The sequence below is a fragment of the Tupaia chinensis genome, unplaced genomic scaffold (genome assembly GCF_000334495.1).
Source record: "Tupaia chinensis unplaced genomic scaffold, TupChi_1.0 Scaffold000320_2, whole genome shotgun sequence".
Lineage (NCBI taxonomy): Eukaryota > Metazoa > Chordata > Mammalia > Scandentia > Tupaiidae > Tupaia > Tupaia belangeri.
In genome coordinates, this window is record NW_006159814.1 from 3,722,172 (window position 1) to 3,728,171 (window position 6,000).

The following is a 6,000-nucleotide window of genomic DNA, read 5'->3' on the forward strand; positions in this document are numbered from 1 at the left end:
TCCATTCCATCAGAATCCTGGACTTGTGTATTTCTAGTACATTATTCAAGCCACCAGGGTCAGATCTTGAATCCTGGTCAGTCCTGTGGGATCTGGCCTCATCTGAGCAGTGCATAGTGCAGTGCTGGTTCAGGTGTTTGAATTTTTGATAGGAGAGTATAGTGGTCTATAGAATTGCTAGAAATCGTGATAGAGATGGCCATTTACTTTACAGATAGATGTTTGGAAGTCATAGTAGACACCCTTGACTGTTGAAGAGAGAATTAAAAGCAAATATGCAATTTCAATAGAGCAAGTGTCCCAAATAAGAGCCAGATTTGAAGAAAAACCTGCCTTACCTGATGTCCCTGTCTTTCTGTTCTACAGAAACAAAATATCCTATTACAACTCTCTAGTTTTTAAGCTCTTCAGAGAATGGATCACATGGTCAAAACCTGCATTATTTTTTCTCCTTCCCATGTGATATGGAGTTCATGTATGATCACATAGAATCAAGAAGTAGGTGTCTTATGATAAAAGATGCCAAGAGACTACCAAAAGAAACATGTGGTCAGAGAAACTTTTAAACAATGTGTAAATCGCTCACTGTTACCTGGATTCTTGTGTGTTTTCTGTAAAGCTTTTGATATCCCTAAGAGAAAAATAATTGCAAATTCTATAGATGGAATAAATATATTTATCTTGCTCTATGCATCTCTTTAACCATTCCTGAGTTGTAACCCTTATAACAAATTGATAATAATAAGTTAAGTGTTAAGTGTCCTCAATTCTGTGTTATTTTAGCCAATTATCAAGCTCAAGAAGTGCGTAGTGGGAACTCCCAGTTTATAACCAGTTGGTCTTAACTACAGGTGGAAACCTGGCACTTAGGGTTGACATCTGAAATGGGGGCAGTCTTGTGTGCCTGAGCCCTTACCTATAGAATCTGCACTGACCTAGGAAGTTAGTGCCAGAATCAAATAGAAGTATAGCATACCCCGTTGGTGTCTGGAGAACTTGTAGTTGGGTGGAGAAAAGGGCTGTGAGTAAAACGGTTTATAATATCATAATGATTCAGAGTGCAGAATTTAGGGACAAGGACCCTAGATTCCAACCTTGGCTACATGGCTTATTAGATTAAAGGTCCATTTAATAGAGAGGCTGGAAGTAGACAAGGAGAGGAGGGGAGAGATGAAACAACAGCTTTGTATTTCAGGTAAACTAGACTTATGATGGTGTTTCTGGATTTTAGGAAGACTATACCTACTTGTAAACACCATAAAGAGGCATGGATTATCCACTCTAGTAAGAAAAAAGAGAAAATAGTTTATGCTATGCAAGCTTCTTACTAGAGGACAGGAGTGACTACTTACTACGTGTTTCAATTCAATTTGTCCCAGACATGTGGACCCTGTTACCAGTTTGGTTTTAAATGTGCTTTGAGTTATCTATGAAATTCTTATTTATCTATATTTCTCTGTAAATCAAGATTTGGTTTTATATAAAAACCTTTGCAAATTGGTGTGAATGTAAATTAGTACAGCCACTGTGGAGAACAATATGGAGATTCCTCAAGGATTTACAAATTATGGGACCAGCAGGTGGGAAAGTGGTTATATCACTGGACTCCCACATGAATGACTGTGGTTTGGTCCCAGGCTTAGTGCTTTGAAAATCACACTAGGCAAGCATACATGCATGCCCAAGATCCTGGGAGGAGAATGGAGGAGAAGGGATTGTGGCATGGCCATTCCCCTGGGGAATGGGTTCTCACTTTCCCTCTCACTGTCTCTATCTTTCTATTTCTCTCCAGTGAGCACACACATACTTAGGCAAAAGCCTCTAAAAAACAAAAAAATCTACAAATACAACTACCATATGATCTCGCAATTCCACTCTTAGGTATCTACTCAAAAAATAGGAATGCACCTTGTCCAAAGAACACTTGCACATCCACGTTTATTGTGACATTATTCACAATTACTAAGACATGAAACCAACCCAAATGTCCACAGAGAGATGAATGGATTGAAAAGTATGGCACATATATGTTATGGGATATTAACCATAAAAAACAATGAGACCCTATCTAGACTCTGGCAAGTGGATGAATATGGAAGATTTACAGCTAAGTGAGGCAAGCTAGACTACGAAGGAGAGGCATTGTATGTCCCCACTCAATATATACCATCGATCTGTACTCTATAGCAGAAACTGAAAGACTTGACAATATAAAGGCATGGAGACTGTGGATACCAGAGACAATGTGGGACGAGGGTGGGAAATGGAGGAGTATGAGAGGGAGGGAATCAAAGGGAACGGGGAAAGAGAAAGAAGCAAAACAGTTCAGGGACATAAAAATAGAAAATTATCTGTTGATGATAACATGTATGGTAACATCTTTGATCAAACCAATATACAGTGTATTTAGGATGACAAGTTATTTGGTATGCTATAATGATACACAGTGATTGAATGTAAAAAGAAAATAATAAATTAAAAAATGAAACCCCAAAATAATATAATTAAGTAAATTTTCAAAAGGAACATTAAAGAAAAAAAAAAACTTTTCAAACTTTTAAAAATGGCCTGTCAAGACCTGAGATAAAGGAAAATAAAAATGTTAGAAATATTTAGCTTACATTCCATCAGATCTGCACTGTGAGATTACATTATAGTCCATGAGCACAAATTATTCAGTAATTGATGATGGGACTGTAAACTAGAAGTTACCACACAGTCCAGGACTCTGCTGCGATCCACTACGTGGGAGTCTAGCAACGTAACCATTACTCTGTCTGCTGGTCCCAATAACCCTCATTTTGACTCGTTTAATTTCTGTTGGCTTATCTGTAGTAAACTGAGTAATTTCAATACTTGTTCCTGTTTCTTTGCTTTCCAATTCATTGTCTTTTGATTCTGTGCCAATGTTGGACTATTTTGATTCTAGTGATTAATTCTAACAAATTCACTAATGTTTATGAGCATTTAACTATATATAAGAGATTATATAAAAAGCATTGTATGTTTTATTGGATTCAATTTATGAGAGATATTTTTGAGGTGTTTATTATTTCCCTCTTTGGAAACATTAGGAAAAGTTAATGACATTATGCAACTTGCCTGATGATGTGAATGGGTTGGTGGTAAAGTCTAGATTCGAGCCCAGGTTAACTACCCCTGATTGGATATTTGCATCTCTATGAAAAGATAGATCTCATTTCTTTTCTTTATAATTTTTGGCTATTTTTACACATCAGTCTTCCTTATTAGTCTTAGTGTCACTTTGACATGTCTTTCTTTCATCAAACCCTGTCCCTCATATTCCACTCTTATTTTGTTAGTATTCCATTTTTGTGAATATATTATCAAGGGAGATTTCTTCAAAGGTTTTATTTTGTAATATTTTTGTCAAGATTTATTTTCGTGGCTATACAGTCTTTGTAAAATAAATTGTGAAGTGTTCTATATTTTTACATGCTCTGAAGGAATTTATATGCAATGGGAATTATGAGCTACTTCAAAATTTTAAAGAACTTATCCTTAAGTCATCTGGCCTTTGAGCTTGTATTTGAGAAAAGTGTCTGACACATGAAGATTTTTTCAGTTTCACTCTCCATTACTAAGCTATTTTGTTTTTCTACTCTCTAGTGAATCAATTGCAGAAATCCATTTAGAATTTCCCAAGTTTTTCAGCACAGTTATAAATAGTATTTGATTATAATTTAAACATCAAATTTGTTAAACCCTCATTTTCATCTGAAATTTTTCCTATTAAATTTGTTTCTATTTTCTTTATTAGACATGTTTATTTCATTTTTCCTTAGAGAACTAGCTCCTATATATCAATTCTGCTCCTGTTAATATTTTTCTATTGTAATTCAGTGATTAAAATCTGCATAGTTTTTTTTTAGCCTAGTAAAATTTATTTGCATGAATTTTTAGTTTTTAAAAATACAAGTATTGGGACCAGCAGTTGGTGTAATGGCTATGTCACTGAACTCCCATGTGGTCAACTGTGGTTCGAGTCCCAGACTCAGTGTGCTTAAATTCACACCAGGCACATGTGTGTGTGTTCTCAATATCCCGTAAGAGAATGGAGGAGAAGGGATTGCAGCGTGGCCATCCCCCCCTGAGGGTGATTTCTCGCTTTCTGTCTCTGTTTCTCTCTGTCTTTCTGGTGAGTTCATGTGCCCTGTAGGAAAAACCTATCACCCCAGAAAAAAGAAAAATACAAGCATTATTTATTAAAATAAATAGGTTTACTAAAAATTATTTTTAAATGAGCTCTAGGGTACAGGTGCTCACCAGAAAAAGAAAGAAAAAAGTGAGAAAGTGCCTCAGGAAGGATGAACGCACTGTAATCCCTTTTCCTCCATTTTTATTTAAGAATTTTGGGCCTACATGCATACATGCCTGGCATATTTTTCAAGCCTCCAGGTCCAGGACTTGAATCACACTGTTGGCCTTATAGGATCAAGCCACTTTAACCACCATATCACCTGATTGGCTCAAAAAAATGCAACCATTTATGAAAAGTATGACTGTGATTACAGTTTGGCCGTACATCACATTGTTAGGATTATTCTAAATGACATCCAATTGAGGTTTTGCTTATGTCTTTTATCTAAAGTTAACATGTACATTTAAAATTGATCACAGATTGGGACCAGCAGTTAGCATAATGGCTATGTCGCTGGACTCCCACATACTCAACCACGGTTCAAGTCCTGGACCCGGTGGCTTAAACTCACGCCGAGCACGTGTGCGTGCATGCCCAAGATCCTGAGAGGAGAATGGAGGAGAAGGGACTGTGGCGTGGCCATCCCCTTCGGGGGGTGATTTCTCACTTTCTGTCTCTCTGTCTGTCTCTGTCTGTCTAGCGAGCGCACACGCCCTATAGCAAAAAAAAAAAAAAATACAAAAAACAACAACAAAACCACCTCTCCAGAAAAAAAAAATGATCAAAGATTTATTAAGATTGTATTCTTTTTGATTTTCTGATCTTATTGTAAATTCCTCATAGGTATGTTGTACTTTGGGAGATTAATAAAGTTTGTCTTTAGAAATGATAAGATCAAAATTTTAAATCATTCCACAAACTTTCGAATAAACTGTGTTTTCTCCATTTGCATATAGACAGCATTTAGCAATTTAAATCAACCTGATTATAAAATTTTAACGTAATAAGAAATAATATACTATAATGTACTCTCAGTGTTGTCATATATGACATAGTCCCATATCATACTTCACAATAGTCAATGAATATCATTTACTATATGCTATTGAATTCCACATTATGATTATTTTTTTCCTACTAGATGAGTAGAAGAAAATTGATTCCACTTCTTAACTTTTTCCTTTCTAAATCCAGCTTTCCCCTCAGTGTTGTTTTATTCTTTGCTTAATGGAAATTCCTCCCAGGACCCAACAGATTTTTGTTACTGTTTTTCATTCCTAGTACTATTAACTTTTTATACCACAATATAGTTTCATGGATATTTCATTGAACACGTGGCAAAGATCAAATCTAGTGCTGTGGGCTGGTTTTCTTTGTTTTATATATTTTTTTCACATTTTCTCTGATGCCACAAACGGTGCCTTACATGTAGCCAGTGGCCCATATTTGAGGAATGAATTATTGAAAGATCCTCCAAGTCTTTTCAGTTTTAATACAGTGCCAGTATTTGATGCGTTTAGTCTATCAATGTCTCTCCTTTTCAATCCATGAATTATCTAAAATACCAACTTAAATTTGTGTCAGTCATTTACTAGCTTGCCCTAATAGATTTAATTATGCATGGCATGAATTAGTTAACTTGGCTGCCATAGCAAAAAACAATTTGCTGGAAGGCGTAAACGTAATAATTGATTTCCCCTAGTTCTGGAATCTAGGAACTATAAGATCAAGGTGCTGGCAAGGCAGATTTTTTTCTGAGGCCTATAGTTTTGGCTTATAGATGGTAACCCTCTTGCCATGTGCACTTGTGATCTATTTGTGTGTTCACTGGAAAGAGT